At 43.3% G+C, this 25,326-nt stretch overlaps 1 pseudogene; it reads right to left on the reverse strand.

The window, feature by feature from the left end:
- Positions 1-19,326, reverse strand: part of LOC121578495 — a 61,643-nt pseudogene extending 42,317 nt beyond the window's left edge.
- Positions 19,327-25,326: the final 6,000 nt, after the last annotated feature.

Genomic DNA, 25,326 nt, shown 5'->3' on the forward strand with positions numbered 1-25,326 from the left:
TCACCTTCCAGCAGGACAATGACCCTAAGCATACTGCTAAAGCAACACTCGAGCGGTTTAAGCGGAAACATTTAAATGTATTGGAATGGCCTAGTCAAAGCCCAGAACTCAATCTAATTGAGAATCTATGGTATGACGTAAAGATTGCTGTACACCAGCGGAACCCATCCAACTTGAAGGAGCTGGAGCAGTTTTGCCTTGAATGGGCAAAAATCCCAGTGGCTAGATGTGCCAAGCTTATAGAGACATACCCAAAGAGACTTGCAGCTGTAATTGCTGCAAAAGGTGGCTCTACTAAGTATTGACTCATGTTAGCTGTTTTTTGGTCTTATTTCTTGTTTGTTTCACAAGAAAAAATATGTTGCATCTTCAAAGTGGTAGGCATGTTGTGTAAATCAAATGATACAAACCCCCCAAAAATCCATTTATTTACAGGTTGTAAGGCAACAAAATAGGAAAAAATGCAAAGGGGGGTGAATACTTTCGCAAACCACTGTAATTGCTTCAATACAGTGGCAGCTGCATTCATATAGATGTTATCGCCATAGTCTATAATCAGAATAAATGTTGACTGAATGAGACCTGTTACTGTAAAGGAAGCCTATTTTCATTCTCAATTTCTTAAATAACAATGTCATCAATATGTTTTTTTGTAGGGAAGCCTATCATCAGTCCAGATGCCCAGATATTTATACTCAGGGACACGATCAATGAGTGCACCATTCAATGTATGTATGCATAAATCATTAGAATTATTTTATGTGATTTAGAAAATAGCATATACGTGGTTCTGCAAGGCAGTAAAGGCAGATTGAAGCTCAGAAAGAGCCTACTCAACCGTGGGGGCAATAGCATATACAACCGTGTCATCTGCATACAAGTGAATGTTAAAAAATAAATTGCAGAGAGAACAATATCGTTTATATAGACAGTAAATCGACCACCTTTCATTATATCGTGGAAACCAGACTCAACACCATCAGAAAATACACTGTGTCCTGTCTGTCAGGTAATCTTTGAACCACGTGATGCCTGATCCATGCCGATTTTCAACAATCTTCAAATCTGGTGCTGTGACCCGGTCTGAAACCAGATTGATGGGACTAAAGATATAAAGCTGATCTAAGCTGACAGTTGATTAATGATTCCAAAAATGTTGCTAAACACAACAATTTAGATATGGGGCGACAGTTATTCATGTCAGAGGGGTCACCACCTTTGTATAGGGACAGTGCCTGAGACCATTGATAGGTTAAAAATATTAGTCAGAGCCTCCGCGATCAGTGGAGCAGAAAGCTGCAATAGGAAAGAATCAAAGAAATCGTCGCCATTGGATTTTTTCTACATCAATCTTAAGCAAGGCGTCTAGCTCATTACAGGTAGAGAATTACTGAAGTGAGAACAAGGATTCACTCGAAGTTGACTGATATTCCATCGAGCCAACTGAAAGCTGTCTGAGGGAAGAACAGTCAGCTGACTGACCAGGGTCAGTTATACCAGCAGTTATTTCGAATAAGAAGCCTGCCGAGATAAAATGCTGATTAAAAGCATCACTTATCTTAATTTTCTCAGCAATTTCGCTGGAGTCTGAAACTACTTGCTTAGGCAGGGAAGGAGAGGAATTCCAACACTTCATTGCATTAATGGTTTTTCAAAATTTAGATGGGTCACCAGTAGAGTCAGCAATAGAGCTTAGGAAGTAGCTTTATTGAGCTTTTTTAACTGAGGAAGTGCATCTATTTCTACAGAGTCAGTTTGTCTAGCTTTGGCCCAGGCCATAAAGAGATCTGAAAGGTCTGAAGAGGACCAAGGACTTGTTCTGTTTTTGACTCTGAGGAGCTTAAAAGGAGTATATTTGTCTGCCAGAGAGATAATACAGTGAGGGAAAAAAGTATTTGATCCCCTGCTGATTTTGTACGTTTGCCCACTGACAAAGACATGATCAGTCTATAATTTTAATGGTAGGTTTATTTGAAAAGTGAGAGACAGAATAACAACAAAAAAATCCAGAAAAATGCATGTCAAAAATGTTAGAAATTGATTTGCATTTTAATGAGGGAAATAAGTATTTGACCCCTCTGCAAAACATGACTTAGTACTTGGTGGCAAAAGCCTTGTTGGCAATCACAGAGGTCAGACGTTTCTTGTAGTTGGCCACCAGGTTTGCACACATCTCAGGAGGGATTTTGTCCCACTCCTCTTTGCAGATCTTATCCAAGTCATTAAGGTTTCGAGGCTGACGTTTGGCAACTCGAACCTTCAGCTCCCTCCACAGATTTTCTATGGGATTAAGGTCTGGAGACTGGCTAGGCCACTCCAGGACCTTAATGTGCTTCTTCTTGAGCCACTCCTTTGTTGCCTTAGCCGTGTGTTTTGGGTCATTGTCATGCTGAAATACACCTATTTTCAATGCCCTGGCTGAGGGAAGGAGGTTCTCACCCAAGATTTGACGGTACATGCCCCGTCCATCGTCCCTTTGATGCGGTGAAGTTATCCTGTCCCCTTAGCAGAAAAACATCCCCAAAGCATAATGTTTCCACCTCCATGTTTGACGGTGGGGATGGTGATCTTGGGGTCATAGGCAGCATTCCTCCTCCTCCAAACACGGCAAGTTGAGTTGATGCCAAAGAGCTCGATTTTGGTCTCATCTGACCACAACACTTTCACCCAGTTCTCCTCTGAATCATTCAGATGTTCATTGGCAAACTTCAGACGGCCCTGTATATGTGCTTTCTTGAGCAGGGGGACCTTGCGGGTGCTGCAGGAGTTCAGTCCTTCACGGTGTAGTGTGTTACCAATTGTTTTCTTGGTGACTATGGTCCCAGCTGCCTTGAGGTCATTGACAAGATCCTCCCGTGTAGTTCTGGGCTGATTCCTCACCGTTCTCATGATCATTGCAACTCCACGAGATGAGATCTTGCATGGAGCCCCAGGCCGAGGGAGATTGACAGTTATTTTGGTGTTTCTTCCATTTGCGAATAATCGCACCAACTGTTGTCACCTTCTCACCAAGCTGCTTGGCAATGGTCTTGTAGCCCATTCCAGCCTTGTGTAGGTCTACAATCTTGTCCCTGATATCCTTGGAGAGCTCTTTGGTCTTGGCCATGGTGGAGAGTTTGGAATCTGATTGATTGATTGCTTCTGTGGACAGGTGTATTTTATACAGGTAACAAGCTGAGATTAGGAGCACTCCCTTTAAATGCTCCTAATCTCAGCTCGTTACCTGTATAAAAGACACCTGGGAGCCAGACATCTTTCTGATTGAGAGGGGGTCAAATTCCTATTTCCCTCATTAAAATGCAAATCAATTTATAACATTTTTGACATGCGTTTTTCTGTATTTCTTTGTTGTTATTCTGTCTCTCACTGTTCAAATAAACCTACCATTAAAATGATAGACTGATAATTTCTCTGTCAGTGGGCAAACGTACAAAATCAGCAGGGGATCAAATACTTTTTTCCCTCACTGATAATTTCTTTGTCAGTGGGCAAACGTACAAAATCAGCAGGGGATCAAATACTTTTTTCCCTCACATAGATTAGAACAATTCTAGAGCCAAATTAGGGTCAGGCATGCAGCTGACAGAGAAAGCTCTGAAAATACAGATCATGAAGGAATGCCTGGGATGAGATTTGTATTTATTTTTATCTTCATAATTATACGAGGATCCACGTTTTTCAGTTTGGTATTGCTAGTACAAGCAATAGGACAGTGGTCGCTGAGATCATTTGCAAAGACACCACTGGCCAAGTACTTATGGGGGCAATTCATCAGGATTAGGTCAAGCAGCGAGGAGTTTGCTGGTTTTTTACATTAATCCATGTGGGTTTTGAAATCAGCTGAGTTGGGTTAAAGTAAAGACAAATATTCTTAAAATGATCTGAGGCCAGGGTAAGCCAATTAGTTTAGAATTCCCTAAAATGATGGTTCCTGCATTCCATGAATGTCGATTTTAGATAAATAGCCACTCCTCCCCCTTTTTGCAATCTGCCACACCTGCAGATATTGTAACCACAAATTTCGATGTCCTTATCGGAGACTGAATCCTTCAGCCAAGTCTCTGTGAGAACCAGAATATCAGGATCCGTGTCCTGTACCTAGATATCAAGAAGATGCATTTTAGAAATCAAACTCTGCATGTTTATGTGCAACCGCCCAAGCCCTTTATGTGATTTAAAAGCAGAGGGAATATCTATATTTATGGAATTCACATTTGAACTAATAGCACTGGTTGAGCTGGCCACTTGTGGGTTTCCCAGTTGAGCTAAACGTAACAGAGCCAACAATGGAATTCAGCTTTATGGGCACAGGATTATGATTGACAACATTTCTCGGAATATGAACATTTGTAACAGTTCGACGATAATGCTGTGATATAATGGTAGAGGATTACCTGAGACAGCAATGATTTCTCCCGCTGTGGCGGAGGGAGGGTGATAGACTCCTAAGGGCTTGGGCTTTAAGAGTTTCACTGAGCTAGTATTAAATGTCATGACATTTTCTTTCATGACATGTTCAACATTATTTCGGTTTCTTTAAGAACTCACCCAGGACTTTGATGTCCACTGGCCCATAGCCATTGAGCTCTGTCATGCCATACACTTCAGAGAAGGACACACTGCAGCCATTGAAATTGGTGGTTGCTTTTTAGCTAGCTAGCTAATGTTAACTGGCTAACATGCAATATTTTGATTCGATTATGCCAACTATCTGGACTTTGAGGATGGAGAGAAACCCGAAGCAGAGGTGTACAGAGATGACAGATGACCATAACTGTATGGAGGACTAAGTTATAAGACCACTCCTGAATTACTATTGAAGTGTGGTGTGCTTTCTGGCGCCTTGTGACTGCCTTAGCATCACCCAAGTGGGTGCTGCATTTTGGTAGTAGTGAGAGCTAGCTAGCTACTAGTCAAGTGGCTAGTACGGAACTCAAACTTAAATCTGACCGAGTCCTACTACGAAGCCACAGACGGCGTGGATGTTGAGACACCGTGATGACAACATGCTGCCTGCTCCCTGCCTGCTCCCAGCTCTAACCCTTTGACCACCTCATCCCTCCGCTGACCTCAATCAAGCCATAAACTCGTTCAACCTTCAGTCTCTTGACTAATGACGTTTTTCAATTGCTTGTTTTTTGTTGTTGCTTTACAGCACTTTGAGATTTTTTTATGTAATGAATAGTGACATAAAAGTTGAATAAATTATTATTACCTACAAAGCCATGCCTCTGTTCAATGCATGTGACCACTCCAGGATCCACCTACAGATGGGAGAGAAGAATGTATGTGTTTTTTATATGATCTTGTCCGCTGACATACTGTATTCACAGGTATAACATGCAAATGCCACCGTCTTCAATAGTTAAGGAAAGGTAAAATGTTGAATACCCTGGTGATATGATCTATCATGGCTGATGCAGGTGTCTCCCCATCAGTGTCCAAGACCTCAAACTCATCCCCAGTCACAAAATAACTGACTGCAATATAACCAAAAGGTATAAGCATTTAATGGCAACTAAAACAGCTATGTATCACTCATATCTATGGAGGAGGACTATATAGGAGACAGTTGTTATTAATTAAAGTGGAGATGTGACACCCTCCTCCCCCACAATGCCCTTTGGTGTCAGCCACAATGAACTTGATTTCAACTGAATGACAAAATGCCCCTGAACACTGCTGATCTTCCAGTGAGCATCACCACCTGGGAAAACCAATTTTAAAGGTAATTTAACATTTTCAGAACTATGTAATATGCCGCATGTGATGGATAGCCTACTGCACGTGTCAAACTCAAGGCCCGCGGGCCGAACCCATTCAACCAGCCCACAGGTGGTTTGAGTAAAAAAAAAATTATACGATCTCAATTGACATTGAAATGACTAAAAAGAAATCGAAACTGTGCAGAAATGATAATGGACCTACATTTATAGTCTTCACCCAGTCCGTCTTGCTAACAGTCATCAAAACAAAAGCTAGACAGTCAGGATGGTACACGGAGTGGAATAGGGGAACCCAAGAGCAGACTCAGATGAGGAGACTGGGTTTTATGGTCAGTCCACACGATGAAGGGGGTTACAGAGCCCTCCAGCCAGTGATGCCATTCCTCCAGAGCCACTTAAATGCCAGGAGTTCCCGGTTTCCGATGTCAAAATTCCTCTCTGCAGGTGAGAGCTTATGGGAAAATAATGCACATGGGTGGACCTTCGGGGGGTGGAGTTGAGACAGAACAGCACCTACCCCGTTGTCAGAGGCTTCCACCTCCACGATGAACTGGAGTTCTGGGTCGGGCTGAGTAAGGACCGGAGAGGAGGTGAAGCGACGCTTGAGTTCCAGGAATGCTGCCTCTGCCTCAGGAGTCCAGTGGAACGGAGTGGAGGTGGAGGTGAGAGTGGTGAGAGGTTCTGCAAGACGGCTGTATTTGTGGATGAAACGTCTGTAAAAATTAGCTAACTGTCCCTGTGCAATACTATAACCCAGGAAAGACACTGTGGCAGCATGGAAGTCAGATTTTTCAGCTTTAACAAAAAGCTTATTCTCAAACAGCCATTGAAGAACTTGGCGAACGTGTTGCTGGTGAGCCTCAGGTTCCTTGGGAAAAAAATCAGGATGTCATCTAAATAGACAAAAACGAAGCGTCCAATCACATCTCTCAGCACGTCATTGACTATGTTCTGGAAAACAACAGGGGCATTAGTAAGACCAAAAGGCATGACCAAATACTCAAAGCGACCAAGTGGTGTGTTGAATGCAGTCTTCCACTCGTCCCCCTCTCTTACATTTACATTTTAGTCATTTAGCAGACGCTCTTATCCAGAGCGACTTACAGTTAGCGCATACATTATTTTATCGAACCCACAACCCTGGCGTTACAAACGCCATGCTCTACCAACTGAGCTACATCCCCTCTTATGCGGACAAGGTGGTAGGCATTCCGGAGGTAGAGTTTGGTAAACACAGTGGCACCATGGAGGGGGACAAAAGCAGAGCTGATGAGTGGCAAGGGGTACCTGTTCTTAACAGTGATATTATTCAGACCACGGAAGTCTATGCACGGCCTCAGTGACCCATCCTTCTTCTTCACAAAGAAAAACCCAGCACCCACCGGGGAGGAAGATGGCTTGATAAGTCCTGCAGCCAGAGAATCCTGGATGTACCTCTCCATAGCCTCTTGCTCGGGACAAGAGAGGATAACAACCGGCTACGGGGGAGAGGAGCTCTAGGCTGGAGGTCAATGGGGCAGACGTATGAACAATGAGGCGGCAGCGACAGGGCGTGGTGCTTGCTGAACACAGGAGCTAGATTGTGATACTTGGGAGGAACTGATGACAGGTCCGGAGGTTCTGGAATGAACTGGAACACAGACAAGGCAAGGGGAAGGGCAGAATGTAAACAATTAGTGACAAAATGAACTCCAAGTGGTTACCTTTCTGTCGGTCCAGTCAATCTGTGGGTTGTGTAGCTTTAACCATGGATGGCCAAGAACCAGGGGAGAGTAAGGACAGTCGATTATGTGGAAACTGATCTTTTCCTGGTGATTTCCAGAGAGACGCAGGATGACAGGGACGGTTCTCTTACAGACACGGGTGAGAAGCTGTCCATTGAGAGCATTGGCATCGAGGGGTGAATCGAGTGGAACAGTCTACAGGCCCAACTGGGTAACGACACCTCGGTCCAAGACGCTCTCGTCGGCGCCCGAATCGATGAGAGCAGACAGAGGAAAAGCCTGGCTCGGCCACACAAGGTTGCCTTCAAGCAGGGATCTGGGGGAAGATGGGTAGGCAATTTGGCTCAACAGTATGTCCCCCACTACTGCCAAGCCCCCTCTTTTGCTGGATGCAGGGAACAAGTGGAGACAAAGTGACCAACCTGGCCACAGTATAGGCAGCTTCTAGCATCGATTCGTCGTTGCCTCTCCTCAGGAGAGAGACGGGCCCGGCCGAGCTGCATGAGTTCAGGATCTGGACGAGCCTGGGGATGGGATGCAGTCGAAGAAGGAGGACAAGGCACTGAAGCTGATGTTATGGGACATGCAACCCTTCCTACCCTCTCCCTCCGACGCTAACAGATACGGTTGTCGATGCGGATAGCGAGAGAGATGAGTTCATCAAGTCCATCAGGCTCATCCCTGGACACCAACTCGTCCTTGAGGGTCTCAGTGAGCGCGTTCCGGAATGCTCCCTGAAGGGCCTCCTCATTCCAGCTGCTCTCAGCGGCGAGGGTGCGGAACTCACATGCCATCTCAGCAACACTATGGTGCCCTTGACGGAGGGACAGGAGTCGTTTAGCGGCATCCTTACCGCAGACCGGGTGGTTGAAGACTTTCTTCATCTCCTCCGTGAATCTGGAGTATGCGAGGCAGATGGGGGACTGTCTCTCCCACACCACTTTGGCCCAGGAAAGCGCTGCTCCACGGAGGCAGCCAATCAGAAAGGAAACCTTGGCCCGTTCGCTAGCATAAGAGTAGGGCTGTTGCTCAAATACTATTGAACATTGTACCAAAAAGGCTCTGCAAGCTCCAAGGTTGCCATCGTAACGCTCGGGAGCTGGAACTAACAGCTCCCGGAGCGGAGGAGACGAACTAGGAACTGGTTGTGAGCTCTGGGCGAAGGGTCGGCCCTGTCGGTCAGACAGGCTCTGTGAAAACTAATTGATGTGCTCCGGAAGGGTCTTCAGGGCTTGGTCATGTTGCTCGAGCAGGGCGCCTTGGCTGATGAGGGTTTGGTGGAGAGTAGCGGAGTCTGCTGGGTTCATCTCTTTGGCCAGATCGTACTGTTACACAGAGTGGAACAATTGGAACCAAAGAGCAGACTCACACTAGGAGACTGGGATGAAGTAACCAAGGTATTTATTGAAACACAGGGGGAAGATGGAGTGCAGGTCAGGGGAAACTGCTGGAAACCAGGTGTGGAGGCTGAGGCTGGAGCGAGGGGGGTTGAGACAGGGTGAGCAGGTCCGGAGGGGAATCCAAGGGAGTAGTAGAGTGGGGAATCCAGGACAGAGTAGCAGGATGACGAGACGTGGGACTGGAGACAGGGACCAGAGTCAGAGCGGGCAGAACTGTAGCGGAGAGGAAAACAGACACAACAGGATCTGAATAGGAACAAACGGCTAGAACCGTAGACTGACTGAGCAGAGATTACGATCCGACAGTGTGGAAGTGGCAGGACTGAGTATTTGTAGAGGTCTTGATTATGGAACAGGTTGCAGCTGGTGGGGATCTGCTCTGACACACCTGTCTCCGCCCACACAATCACACACACACACACAGAGAGAGAGAGAGAGGGAGAGGGAGAGAGTACTGGGGGAGTGGCGGCAGGTCAAGGAGACACAGGATGAGCAGTAGAGGGCGTTGCAGGAGCAGATGTGACACAGGACACATCGAAAATTCCAGAAGCGATTAGATACTTTTTGTTTTTTACAAATCTTGACAGCAAGGAAATATAATACATTTAAAGATGCGTTATAAAGGTTTTGTATAATTTCAGCCAGTAGTGCTCACATGGCAAAATTGGAAAATTGTGTACAATTGTCTACTACGTCATCCAGACCTCAGTGAAGACCGAATGTGGTCTGCGGGGAAAATTTGTTTGACACCCCGGCTACACATTGTTACGACGTTGATATGTGAATTCTTCCATACAGCCGTTACACCTTACCTACAGGGTTTCCCAAACTCGGTCCTCGGGACCCCAAGGGGTGCACGTTTTGGCTTTTGCCCTAGCACTACACAGCTGATTCAAATAATCAACTAATCATCAAGCTTTGCTAATGGAAAACATATATTTTTTAACTAACCTGGTCTTGGCATTACTTTCTTTGTTCTCCATTCAGGAATAAAGTGTATCTTATAAATGTCCGTGTTCAGTTGCAGGTGGTTCTACAAAAAACAGAGAGAAGTCAGAAATGTATTAAGTGACAAATGCCTCTTGCATGTGTGTAGATCTTTCTTTTGGTCGCACTGTGTGACGCACTGTCATCTACTTCTCCACATGGCCGCATCGCATTAAAAGGACTAATTTTTAAACTGCAACATTTTCTCTTAGCCTCATGGCAAAATGTGTAGAATAGCATGAGATTACCTATACAATTGCTAAATGTTCTCTCTGCCCCATTGCAAAATGTGAAGAATTGCAGGAAATTAGCTAAAACTCCCAAGCGTTTTCAAAATTACCCCACGATGAACGCAGGAAACAAATATTTAAGTATTGTGCTGACAGTGACATCATCCGCAATCATAACTTTCAGTTACACTGCTATACAGATGACACGCAGCTTTATTTACCAATCAGACCCAGTGACCAAGCTAGTGTAGCTACCCTTCAAATGTTGGATGTCTTTGAATCCAGCAGGTAATCATTCTCAGTCATTACTTAATGTGTCGAGTTTAAATAGCAATTATGGGGTCGTAATACAGATTAATCTCATTTTTCAGTCCTCTCTACCATGGCAGTAATTCTGACTCTGGCTGGATTTCAAATGGAATTACACATCACTTTGCAAGACAGCATACTGCATTGTCATAACTGATTACATTTTAAAGGGTAATAAGGCTGGTGGGTTCTACCCGTTCATAGAGGGTTCTAGGAAGAACCTTTAGATTATAAAATGGTTCTGGATTCCAATATGAATTACACATCACTTTGCAAGCCAGTATGATGTGGCCTGTATACCAGGGGTTTCCTAACACCACTGTGTTAGGGTATATCTAGGCCCTCAACGAAAGGCCATATGATATATATAATGTATTGTCATGAATCATCTAATTGTAAAGGCTAATAAGGCTGGTGGAACCGTTCACAGAGGGTTTTAGGAATAACCTTTAGATGATATAAATGGTTCTTGTTAGAACCCTTCATACAGGGTTTTAGGTAGAACCATATACAGGGGGTTCTATGAAGAACCCTACATAGAGGGTTTTAGGTAGAAACCTCTGCAAATGGTTGGTTCTACCTAGCACCAAAAAGGGTTCCCCTATTGCAGGCGTGTCCATGGAGGGCCCAGTGTCTGCATGTTTTTTTTTTTTCCTTTCAATTAATCCATAGACATACAGCTGTGGGGAGTTCCTTACTACTTAGTGATTTTATTCATCAAACAAGTACAAGGGAGGAGCGAAAACCCACAGACACTCAGTGGAATGAGTTTGACACCTGTGCCCTATTGGGACAAACCGAAGAACCCTATATGGTTCTACAAAGCACTTTTTTTTATAGGAGTGTAGAAAACCCTGAGTAGATCTATTAGGCCTTCACATGTCATCCCTTTAATAGGCAGCTCAACCGGGTGGTTGAGCAAATTTTGACAACCAATTTTAAATCAAATAAAAACATGAACTTTGTTTGGCATATTTTACCATCTCAACCAATGCCATTTAGTAAAATGGTTTTCATTATCGGACTCCCATATTTTATGAAACACGCATTCAAAGATGGTTGAAAACCAGGAAGTGAACGTGACCAAAAACCGAACCGCATTTACCACAAGAAAATGTACTAATTGTGTATAAAATGGGAAATGACAAGTTTGTAAAATGTTGTTGACCTCTAAAACATAATTAAAGAATGATTAAATTACTAATATGTTGTTGTTTTACAATTTTAGGAACTCTTGAAAGATATGCTCTACCAGGAGGTTCAGTTGCCCATTAAAGGAATGCTATTAATTCAAAGCTAGTGATAATGGACAATGTAGAAAAATTGTTATGGGATTCTTTTCCCTGTGTAAATACAAAAATCCTTTCAAATACATCTCATTATTTACTGTCTACCAGTTATCTTCAATAGGTTTCACAATATTTTTCAGTATATGTAAATTTACTGGTATATAAACTGTAAATGCATTACTTTACATTTATTTTGACACACAAATGTATCATATTTTATTAATATTTTATTTATTTCAGTCCTCATAAACTAGGCCTATCTTCCATTATAATTGAAGCAGACATAATGTAAATTCATGTATAATTTTTTGGGTCGATTTAAAAAGTGTGTGCAAATTCCAATACAAAATGTGTTTACTCTAATTTGGCAACAGATGTTTGCAATGCATTATCTATCAAAGTTTAAGTAATGCAAACAACAATTATTCATTTATGGCCTGTACTGAGGCTAAATACACAAATTCTGCAGCAAAATCATTTTTCTGATAATTTTTTATTGGTGTGCCAGTTAAAGGGTTATTAGGGAATGCATTCAGAGAGTATTCAGACCCCTTAACTTTTTCCACATTTTGTTATGTTACAGCCTTCTTCTAAAATGGATTAAATAAAAGGAATGTCTCATCAATCTACAGTGGGGAAAAAAGTATTTAGTCAGCCACCAATTGTGCAAGTTCTCCCACTTAAAAAGATGAGAGAGGCCTGTAATTTTCATCATAGGTACACGTCAACTATGACAGACAAATTGAGGGAAAAAAATCCAGAAAATCACATTGTAGGATTTTTTATGAATTTATTTGCAAATTATGGTGGAAAATAAGTATTTGGTCACCTACAAACAAGCAAGATGTCTGGCTCTCACAGACCTGTAACTTCTTCTTTAAGAGGCTCCTCTGTCCTCCACTCGTTACCTGTATTAATGGCACCTGTTTGAACTTGTTATCAGTATAAAAGACACCTGTCCACAACCTCAAAAAGTCACACTCCAAACTCCACTATGGCCAAGACCAAAGAGCTGTCAAAGGACACCAGAAACAAAATTGTAGACCTGCACCAGGCTGGGAAGACTGAATCTGCAATAGGTAAGCAGCTTGGTTTGAAGAAATCAACTGTGGGAGCAATTATTAGGAAATGGAAGACATACAAGACCACTGATAATCTCCCTCGATTTGGGGCTCCACGCAAGATCTCACCCCGTGGGGTCAAAATGATCACAAGAACGGTGAGCAAAAATCCCAGAACCACACGGGGGGACCTAGTGAATGACCTGCAGAGAGCTGGGACCAAAGTAACAAAGCCTACCATCAGTAACACACTACGCCGCCAGGGACTCAAATCCTGCAGTGCCAGACGTGTCCCCCTGCTTAAGCCAGTACATGTCCAGGCCCGTCTGAAGTTTGCTAGAGTGCATTTGGATGATCCAGAAGAGGATTGGGAGAATGTCATATGGTCAGATGAAACCAAAATATAACTTTTTGGTAAAAACTCAACTCGTCGTGTTTGGAGGACAAAGAATGCTGAGTTGCATCCAAAGAACACCATACCTACTGTGAAGCATGGTGGTGGAAACATCATGCTTTGGGGCTGTTTTTCTGCAAAGGGACCAGGACGACTGATCCGTGTAAAGGAAATAATGAAAGGGGCCTTGTATCGTGAGATTTTGAGTGAAAACCTCCTTCCATCAGCAAGGGCATTGAAGATGAAACGTGGCTGGGTCTTTCAGCATGACAATGATCCCAAACACACCGCCCGGGCAACGAAGGAGTGGCTTCGTAAGAAGCATTTCAAGGTCCTGGAGTGGCCTAGCCAGTCTCCAGATCTCAACCCCATAGAAAATCTTTGGAGGGAGTTGAAAGTCCGTGTTGCCCAGCGACAGCCCCAAAACATCACTGCTCTAGAGGAGATCTGCATGGAGGAATGGGCCAAAATACCAGCAACAGTGTGTGAAAACCTTGTGAAGACTTACAGAAAACGTTTGACCTGTGTCATTGCCAACAAAGGGTAAATAACAAAGTATTGAGAAACTTTTGTTATTGACCAAATACTTATTTTCCACCATAATTTGCAAATAAATTCATTAAAAATCCTACAATGTGATTTTCTGGATTTTTTCTTCTCGTTTTGTCTGTCATAGTTGACGTGTACCTATGATGAAAATTACAGGCCTCTCTCATCTTTTTAAGTGGGAGAACTTGCACAATTGGTGGCTGACTAAATACTTTTTCCCCCACTGTACACACAATACCCCATGATGACAAAGACAAAACAGGTTTTTATACATTTTTGCAAATGTTTTAAAAACAAAAACAGCTTATTTACATAAGTATTCAGACCCTTTGCTTCAGACCCTTTACATTACAGTCTTATTCTAAAATTGATTAAATAAAAATGTTTCGTCATCAATCTACTAACAATACCCCATAATGACAAAGTGAAAACAGGTTTTAAGAAATGGTTGCCAATGTATAAAAAAAACAAAAACAGAAATACATTATTTACATTTATTCAGACCCTTTGCTATGAGACTCGAAATTGAGCTCAGGTACATCCTGTTTCCATTGATCATCCTTGAGATGTTTCTACAACTTGTTTGGAGTCCACCTGTGGTAAATTCAATTGATTGGACATGATTTGGAAAGGCACACACCTGTCTATATAAGGTCCCACAGTTGACAGTGCATGTCAGAGCAAAAACCAAGCCATGTGCCATAGAGCTCTGAGACAGGATTGTGTCGAGGCACAGATCTGGGGAAGGGTACCAAAAAATGTCTGCAGCATTGAAGGTCCCCAAGAACACAGTGGCCTCCATCATTCTTAAATGGAAGAAGTTTGGAACCAACAAGACTCTTCCCTGAGCTGGCAACCCAGCCAAACTGAGCAATCGGGAGAGAAGGGCCTTGGTCAGGGAGGTGACCAAGAACCTGATAGTCACTGACAGAGCTCCAGAGTTCATCTGTGGAGATGGCAGAACCTTCCAGAAGGATAACCATCTCTGCAGAACTACACCAATCAGGCCTTTATGGTAGAGTGGCCAGACGGAAGCCACTCTTCAGTAAAAGGCACTTGACAGCCCGCTTGGAGTTTGCCAAAAGGAACCTAAAGGACTCTCAGACTATGACAAACAAGATTATCTGGTCTGGTGAAACCAAGATTGAACTCTTTGGCCTGAATGCCAAGCGTCACGTCTCCCTGGCACCATCCCTACGGTGAAGAATGGTGGTGGCAGTGTGACAGGTTAAAGGAAATACTCATAGCCTGTTATACACTAAAAAGTATCAGTAAGTTCATAGTATGTGAGGATCTTAAAATATCTAAGGTTAAAAAGATCATGCAGTACTAGTTCATAGAGATTGATAAAATTCATATAATTGTATTAAAAAGTTAAAATCCGTCAAGCGTACAAAGGGTAAAAATTGTTAGAGGAATGTGTAAACGTTATTGTCACGTTCGTTCAATGATGGGTCAGACCAAGGCGCAGCGTGATATGCGTACATGTTTATTCAACTAAATAAACACACGACAAAACAATAAACAAAACGAAACGTGAAGTCCTAAGGTAGACACACAACAAACCTTAACCGGAACAAGATCCCACAACTCAACAGTGCCAATAGGCTGCCTAAGTATGATCCCCAATCAGAGACAATGAGCGACAGCTGCCTCTGATTGGGAACCACACCGGCCAACACAGAACTATACATACTAGAATGACAACATTAGAATATACACACACAGAATATACACACCCTGACTCAACATATACGAGTCCCCTGAGTCAGGGCGTGACAGTACCCCCCCCAAAGGTGCGGACTCCGACCGCACAACATAAACATAACAGGGTAGGGGCCGGGTGGGCATTCCGCCTCGGAGGCGGATCCAGCTCCGGGCGTGACGACCTCTTACTCTCCGCCTCCCTGTTGCGCCCCTGGTCTGGTCTGGACCTCGGCGCGCTGCTTCCCCTCTCCTTCCTCCAACGATACGCCAGGCCCTGTCTGGTCCCTGGTGTGGGAGACCCCGAACCTGGAGAAGGGCTGACGTCATGGTCTGGACTGGAGCCGCTAACCGGAGCTGGACTGGCGACGCGCACCACTGGCTTGGTGCGAGGAGCAGGAACAAGCCGTGCTGGACTGGTGACGCGCACCACTGTCTTGGTGCGAGGAGCAGGAATGGGCCGGACCGGACTGGCGACACGCACCACTGGGTTCCTATATTAACCCCCGCTCCTTCTGCTACCTAACCAGCTCCTCTCTCCGTGCCTCCACTATTTCCTTCTCCCTTTTAGCCTCCTGTAGCGCCTCCCTCTGACCGAATAACACCTGCACCCTCTGAACCAACAACCCCCGTAACATGGTGGCCTCCTCTCCGAACCTGCAGATCCGCCCTTCCACGGCCTCCTGCTGCCTCGTCGTCCACCCCGTGTGCCCCCCCATTTTTTTTATTGGGGTTGCCTCTCGGGTCTCCGTCGTCGGCACTGTTGGCGCCGTTTCTCCTCTCCTGCCTGGGCATCTACCTTCATCGCCTCCCGATAACGGACGGCCTCCTCCTTAGTAATTCTCCCCCAACCGAGGAGGACATCCACTAAGGTTACCTCCCGTTGAGTCCCAGGCGTTTGCTCCTTCTGGGCACGCTGCTTGGTCCTCGTTTGGTGGGATCTTCTGTCACGTTCGTTCAATGACGGGTCAGACCAAGGCGCAGCGTGATATGCGTACATGTTTATTCAACTAAATAAACACACAACAAAACAATAAACGAAACGAAACGAAACGTGAAGTCCTAAGGTAGACACACAACAAACCTTAACCGGAACAAGATCCCACAACTCAACAGTGCCAATAGGCTGCCTAAGTATGTAGCTGTGCCACTAGAGATCCTGGTTCGAATCCAGGCTCTGTCGTAGCTGGCCGCGACCGGGAGACCCATGGGGCGGCGCACAATTGGCCCAGCGTCGTCCAGGGTAGGGGAGGGGAATGGCCGGCAGGGGATGTTGGTAGAGCATGGTGTTTGCAACGCCAGGGTTGTGGGTTCGATTCCCACGGGGGGGGCCAGTATAAAAAATATATATATAATGTATGCACTCACTAACTGTAAGTCGCTCTGGATAAGAGCGTCTGCTAAATGACTAAAATGTAAAATGAAAATGTACAGAGAGATCCTTGATAAAAACCTGCTCCAGAGCGTTCAGGACCTCAGACTGGGGCGAAGGTTCACCTTCCAACAGGAAACGACACTAAGCAAACAGCCAAGACAACGCAGGAGTGGCTTTGGGACAAGTCTCTGAATGTCCTTGAGTGGCCCAGCCAGAGCCCGGACTTGAACCCGATCAAACATCTCTGGAGAGACCTAAAAATAGCTGTGCAGCGACGCTCCCCATCCAACCTGACAGAGCTTGAGAGGATCTGCAGAGAAGAATGGGAGAAACTCCCCAAATACAGGTGTGCCAAGCTTGTAGCATCATACCCAAGAAGACTCTAGGCTGTAATCACTGCCAAAGCTGCTTCAACAAAGTACTGAGTAAAGGGTCTGAATACTTATGTAAATGTGATATTTCAGTTTCTATAAACCTGTTTTTGCTTTGTCATTATGGGTTATTATGTGTAGATTGATGAGGAATAAAAACAATTTAATCAATTTAAAGAATAAGGCTGTAACGTAACAAAATATGGAAAAAGTCTGAATACTTTCCGAATGCACTGTATTTGGTGTGTTCATAAATTCAGTAAATTCAGAGCATTGTCAGATTGTCCATTCGTAAATTCATCAATCATTCTGTGCTCTGGCACTGTCAAACCAGAGTTCTCTGAATTAATTTACGAACGCACCCATTGTACTCGAAGGTAGGCAATACAACTGATCTAAAAATTATATGTATCAACATGTGCTTTAGACATGGTTATTGAGAAGATTGTATCAAAGATACTTGGTGTTTTGCCAATTTATATATTTTTACTGATCGCAATTAGACTAGATTTGACCCCCTAGATTGTAGGCCACATTGGCCCTCCTGTAGCTCAGTTGGTAGAGCATGGCGCTTGCAACGCCAGAGTTGTGGGTTCGTTTCCCACGGGGGGCTAGTATGAAAATGTATGCACTCGCTAACTGTAAGTCGCTCTGGATACGAGCGTCTGCTAAATGACGTAAATGTAAATTGGTTGGACAGGGAAAAAAAACTCCCGCTTCAAATTCGTTCCATTGATTAAAATCACAATTTAATCAACACCCATCTATTTTTGTGACTACCTGGACCTATCAATTGGTTTTTAAGTATTGAAAACAAACCATATGGATTTGAATGAAAAGTATTTGAATAAACATGAAAAGGTGAATGTAAGAAGCGAACATCATTTCAAATAGGCTACATGTCATATTAAACAGCATATAAACACTCTAAATAGGTCAGGAGCCAGACAGGGAGCCTAAGAAGGAACGAAAATGAATTATTTAGGCTATATTATTTCAAGGCTATAGCCTACAAAGAAATACATTGTGAAGCATTTGCGAGTGCGACACACTAGGCTGGTAGGGAGTCAATTACGTTAAGCGCTCAGCATTTTAACAACATTTCATTGTATTAAATCACTATAGTCTATAAATTGCGCATATAGGCTGTGACTTACTTAGAATGAAATACAAATTAAACGAAAAATGACTTATCAGTGCCTTTGAATTCATTTTTAGAAATCATTTTTAGAAACACGAGTTTGGCCAGTCTGTGGCTTCAGGCTCATGCGATGGTGCCTGGAGAGCCGGCCAGCAGCGGAGAATGTCCTCTCCACACTTGCAGAGCCACTTGGGATGCTAAACACCCTTTTGGACAGTCTTGCCAGGCTGGGCAGAGATGCAAATTTATTTTGTATTTTGTATTATATAGGTACGCAAAATAACCCAATCAAAACGGAAAGCTCCTTGAACGTGGGAATATTCTAGGCCTATTGGGCCAAAATCAATTATGGCCTATTGTATAGAAAATAGAACGAAAATGAACGTTTTGTCCAAGATATCTGATTTTCTGTTTATAAATACTTTGCTACAATGAAACACTTAGTTATCTACCCACCTCGTTGGTCCTCATCTTTGTAAGTCACCTTGATTTAGCACCTGTGTGTTTTATCAAATATTTAGCTAACTCCATGACAGTAGCTAAAGCAAGGGGCTATTAGCAGCACACAATTAGACTACAAATGCATGCTGGGGCGGGCATGGCCTGAGCTCCTGAAGTGAGCGCTACTGGAGTGAAATTGGAGCTGGCAAGAAGGCTGACGCTCCATCCTTTGGGAATCTAGCTCCATGCTCCAGTCAACTTGGGCACGCTCTGCTCCGCTCACATACTCTGGTCCCTCAGTAGCCTACCTGTGAGGAAAGGTCCATACACTCAGCCAGTCCCTCTCCTGCACAGTGACTGTCTTCACTCTGGACAGGATGACATTCTTAGCGATCTCCACCCGGAGGGCCAGCATCCCGGCGATGAGGACTTCAGCTGTCCCCATGCCACGCATCACCTCATGAACCAACACATACCTGCCACACAGTACAGTGCCCAAATGACAAGACTGTTATTAGATGCATGCCATTATTGTCAAATTGCAGTTTGTTTTGGGTGTACCGGTAGGCTATACTTACAGCTGTAGGGAGTAAAAGCCCTTGTCGATATCATTGCTTTCAGACATGTTCTGGATAAGAATATAACAAATATTGTAAATGTGGGATTATTCCACTTTCTATTCGGATGCAGAACCGAATGCTGTTGAATGCTCTATTCTAGTTATTTTGGATCTCAGTGCCGCGTTTGATACTATTGATCATAACATCCTTGTTGACCGGCTGGAGTGGTGGGTGGGAATCTCTGGCATTGCCCTCGACTGGTTCAGGTCAAATATATGTGGCAGACGTTTCTCAGTGAGCATGGGTGGTTCCATATCGTCCCCAGCACCTATTCACTATGGTGTCCGTCAGGGGTCAATTTTGGACCCTATCTTTAGAATATAAAAAATGATATTAACCACTAATCATGTTTAGGGCTTGGTTTGGCACCATTCTATATCTTAGATCTTTTATCTCCCTACGAGACAGGACGCAGCCTGAGATCCTCTGGCAGGGCTACTGTTGACCATTCCAAAGTGTAGGTTGAAGCGAAAGGAGACCAGGCATTTGCCATTAGGGCCCCTAGACTTTGGAATGGTCTACCAGACGAGATCAAGCTTACAGATTCAGGGCCTCTTTTTAAATCCCTGCTGATGGCGGCCCTGAGCAAGGTGACTATTTTAGCATTAATTATTACTTTGTTTGCTCAGAATGTTAGTGTGTTCTGGATCATGAATCGGAAGCTACACACTTATCTCTCCAAGATGACCAAAGGCAACGCCGGTGACAAAGAAGAGGAAGAAAAGGGGGACTCCAAGCTAGGCTGAAAAGACTGGCTACACGGCCTCCTCTTCCTAGTATCCTCATGGCCAATGTCCAATCGCTGGAAAATAAACTTTGTGAGCTCAGAGCATGGCTTCAAAAACAGACGGACATCATGGAATGCTGTGTCTTTGTTTTTACAGAGACATGGCTTACGGACGATACACTCAACTCTGCTATTCAACCAGATGGCTTTTCCATTTTCCGTATGGATCGAACGGTGGCTGAGTAGGGGGGAGGGGGTATGTTTCCTCATTAACAATTCCTGGTGTATCGAAGTTGAAAACACCTCGAGCACCTGTTCTCCCGACCTGGAGTTTCTGATGCTAAAATGCCAACCCCACCACATGCCAAAGGAATTCACGTGTGCTATTATCACAGCGGTGTACATACCGCCACAAGCAAACATGAAGGCGGCTCTCAGCGAACTGACCAAGATCATTAGTCAGCAAGAATCCTCTCACCCGGAAGCAGTCTTTATTGTTGCAGGTGACTTTAACCAAGCCCGTTTAAAACACATTTTTCAAAGCCTTGAGTAATGAACCTATTTTCAACATATTTGGCTGGAAATGCTCAATGCTTCAGGAAACTGTTTCCCCATCACTAGAGAGAGTCAGCAGTTTTAAGTTCCTCGGCGTTCACATCACAGAGGACTTGTCATGGAGCAACAACACTTGTAAAGATTGAAACACTTTCCCCTCAATCACCCCTTCCCCAAAACACGTGTAAACATTGGACTATAAATTGTGCCTTCCTGTTTTATACTTATGCTCAAATGTTTATTCTATTCGACTAAGCAAAAACATTTTTCTTCGTATTCTTATCTTTTCTTATTTCTTATTATTGCTGCATTGTCGAGAAGCAACCTGCAAGTAAGCATTTAGTTGGACGGTGTATACCATGTGTATCCTGTACATGCGACTAATAAAACTTGAAACTTGAAACCTGAAGACACACTTTTATAAAGATGCTTTTAATGTATGATTCCAATGTATGATTTTAATTAGCTATCTTTTTTTTCATTCTCATTCCTCCTGTCTTAGTTTAATTGTTTCAAATAAAGTTATTATTATAACTGTTCTGAACAGGGTTTAGAACAAGAATGCAGAAAATCTAACTTGCCCCTTATTAAGTGCCACCTGTGAAACTTGTTAAGAAGTTTTGTTTCTCTCTAAATGACATCGACGTTCTACTATTATGTGTATCACAGTTATAATAGTAGACATATTGCTGCTACTTTAAATATCGTCTTAAATTCATATAGAAGTTTCTAGAAAATATGTAGATTTAGCTTAACCACCACCGGATTTTATGATGTGCCAAAAGTGCCCGGCACACCTTCACACGGCACACATTCGTGGCCATTGGAGTACGCTGCTCTGCCTCTGTAGGAATAAGCCTACTGCTCAACAAAGCCCCTGACAATCATTTTTGTTAGTAAAAAACGTTAAATTATTTGTTTTTCATTTCAATCGTGCATTCGTTGGATGACTTTTACAATGCTATCTGACCCAGAAAGGATTCCAGAACAATAAGATGAAGGACAGTGCAGTAATAGGGCTAGTAGGACTACACTTCTGCATTGGACACACCTTGTGGTCAAGGTCTACCGATCTAGACTAGACTACTGAAAATAAAGTTTGGACTCATATCTATGAGTATCAATAAAACTACACTTAACAACCCCATTTTCACAATGTCCTTGCTTTGAGATCAATTAGGATACGATGCAGGTTGGTTCAGATAAGGGTAGGGCTATCCACAGAGAACTTGACACTACAACAGTGATCATGTGGTTGGTTATATGAGGCTACACCTTAAGCTTGTTAAGCAACATTACATCTGCTGTGACAAAACAACAATATCCAGTTAGATGGCAGTGATTGAAGTACAAATACTGTGCCCTAGGCTATAAACATAAATAATTCTCAATGCTAATACATCAGACAAGTCTTGAAGACAGATTCAATCAGTCCTCAGTAAGGATGCCAGTTATATTTCCTCTGAACTGTCACTCTTGGTGTCTAATTAAAGGAAAAGGATCGACAACCAATATTGAATTGACTTTTGTCATCTTGATCAAAAAGTGACGTATGTGTGCTTGATGTAAACTTACGTGACCTTTATGCCAATTGTATTTAAAAATATATATTTAAAAAATCACCTTTATTTAACCAGGTAAGCCAGTTGAGAACAAGTTCTCATTTACGACCTGGCCAAGATAAAGCAAAGCAATGCAATAAAAACAACACAGAGTTACATATGGGGTAAAACAAAACATAAAGTCAAAAATACAACAGAAGATATATATACAGTGTGTGCAAATGTAGCAAGTTATGGAGTTAAGGCAATAAATAGGCCATAGTGCAAAATAATTACAATTAGTATTAACACTGGAATGATAGATGTGCAAGATATGATGTGCAAATAGAGATACTGGGGTGCAAATGAGCAAAATAAATAACAATATGGGGATGAGGTAGTTGGGTGGGCTAATTTCAGATGGGCTGTGTACAGGTGCAGTGATCGGTAAGGTGCTCTGACAACTGATGCTTAAAGTTAGTGAGGGAGCAATGATGCAGCATGTGATAGGCTAGACGTAATCACACTGAACATAATATATCCTAGCAGTATATTACAATGCCCTTTGTATATCCAATTGAATTACAGTGAATACAGATCAGATCATACATTCTACAGGGTATATTTGTCTGTGGTGCCTGTATCATTCATGGAAAAAGGCCACATTAACTCTGCCGACTAAGTTGATGCATTTTCAGTCTGCCAAATTAATGTGTCCTTTTCTCATTCATGATTAATATCAGAAATCCCAGACATTGTGGGAGGCAACCCGTCTGCCTAGAGAGACTAATCCGTGATCACTGATTAGAAAAGTGCACGGTCACGTGGGCAGGAAGTTATACTGTGGATCATTGGCACACTGGCTGCGGTAATGATGTAATGAAGGGTGTGAGGCTGAGTCACTCCTCCCCATGGTGACCCTGGCAGGTCCTGGCAGAGGTCCAGGATCCAAACATGGGTGACAGAGTGGAGAACTGGATTTATCTGCCCCCTGGGCATTGATTATCATTTGGTCAAGTTTGACTTGTTGTTCCTGTTTCAGAAATATGAATAGATTATAGATTTCTTGAATAAATATTTGTGTCTGGTTTCTCCTTCCATATTGGAAAGGACTTATCAAGTGTTTAAAGGGAAATTGCACCACTTTTGAACCTCATATTCATCATCTCCAGCACTAAATCAGTGTCTACATATGTGAAAGTCAATCAAATGTATTTATAAAGCCCTTTTTACATCAGCAGATGTCACAAAGTGCTATACAGAAACCCAGCCTAAACCCCAAACAGCAAGCAATACAGATGTAGAAGCACGGGAACCAGCCTGACTGTTATAGCCACAGGACATCTCCTCTTCCACTCTGTGTAGCACCCACTTGGGTGATGCCTCAGCAGCTCTGGGCGCCAGAAAGCTCACCAAACAAAGTTCAGAACAGTAGCCAGTCGTCCTCACTACGAGCCCTCTGCCTCAGCGCTGCTGTATTCCTGTATCTCCCATTCCTCTCACACTTCAGGCGACTCCTCAAATTATGTTCTCAGAAGATCAGGAATTCGCAGCTACGTGAATCAAAAAGCTGATACTGTGTCCAGGTGCATTAGCCAGCTAGCTAGCTAGACAAGCCAAAAAGTGTTAACCTGTCAGTCAATCTGCAAATCTGTGGTTCAAAAACACCAGATATATGCAATAAAAACTAAATGTTATCAAAAACAAAAGAGCTGATTAAAAATGAACAATTTAAAACACCTACAAAAATAACAAAATATGTACACATTTACAGGAGCTGTGTTTAGGCTGCTACTAGGGTATTGTGCTGGAGATAATGAAAATGAGGTTGAAAAGTGGTGGAGTTGCCCTTTAAATTCCTGACCAAAAGAAAATAGGAAAAATGCATCAGTGTAAGGGGAGGTGAGTTTATGCAATGGTGTATTTAGGAGAGATTTGTTTCGTTTTTCCAGCCAGGTTCCATTCCTGTACAAATGAAAGTTCATTCTAGGACTGCCAAGTCCCTCCAAACAGACCTGTGAGTCAGTCCAAGTCAAAGAGAGCTGCACTGAAAACAGCCAGTCATGTTGTTGACAGGGACTAAGTGGTCTGGCTGCTAATGGGAAAGGCTTTTCTATCAGATTAGAAAATGACTGCACCATTGAACTAACCTTTATGCAACCCAGGGGGGCTGAATGTGGTATGACTGTGTGAAGGAGATGATACTGTGTTATTTGTGCTTTGCTTCAAGCATACTTAACCCATTAGAGAGGGAGCCCTAGGCTCCCTTGTAGCCCCCTGTGATTAAGGGAACAGGAAAACAAACTTCAAATCAAAGTTTATTGGTTGCATACACAGATTTGCAGATGTTATCGCAGGTGCAGCGAAATGCTTGTGTTCTAGCTCCAAAAGTGCAGTACTAACAGTGCATTAGGGTCGTTGTCCTGTTGGACGGTGAACCTTCGCCCCAGTCTGAGGTCCTGAGCGGAGCAGGTTTTCATCAAGGATCTCTTTGTACTTTGCTCCGTTCATCTTTCCCTCGATCCTGACTAGTCTCCCAGTCCCTGTCGCTGAAAAATAAGGTTCCACAGAGGAACTCTGGAGCTCTGTCAGAGTGACCATCGGGTTCTCGGTCACCTCCCTGACCAAGGCCCTTCTCCCTCGATTGCTTAGCTTGGCCGGGCGGCCAGCTCTAGGAAGAGTCTTGGTGGTTCCAAACTTCTTCCATTTAAGAATGATGGAGGCCACTGTGTTCTTGGGGACCATCAATGCTGCAGACAAATCTTTGGTACCTTTCCCTAGATCTGTGCCTCGACACAATTCCTTTGACCTCATTGCTTGGTTTTTGCTCTGACATGCACTGTCAACTGTGGGACCTTATATACACAGGTGTGTGCCTTTCCAAATCATGGCCAATCAACTGAATTTATCACAGGTGGACTCCAATTAAGTTATAGAAACATCTCAAGGATGATCAACGGAAACAGGACGCACCTGAGCTCAATTTCGAGTCTCATAGCAAAGGGTCTGAATACTTATGTAAATAAGGTATTTCTGTTTCTTATTTTTTATAAATTTGCAAACATATCTAAAAACCTGTTTTTGCTTTGTCATTATGGGGTATTGTGTGTAGAGTGATGAGTAAAACATTTAATTTAATCCATTTTAGAATAAGGCTGTAACGTAACAGAAAAATAAATTGC

The sequence above is a fragment of the Coregonus clupeaformis genome, chromosome 12 (assembly GCF_020615455.1).
Source record: "Coregonus clupeaformis isolate EN_2021a chromosome 12, ASM2061545v1, whole genome shotgun sequence".
Classification (NCBI taxonomy): Eukaryota; Metazoa; Chordata; class Actinopteri; order Salmoniformes; family Salmonidae; genus Coregonus; species Coregonus clupeaformis.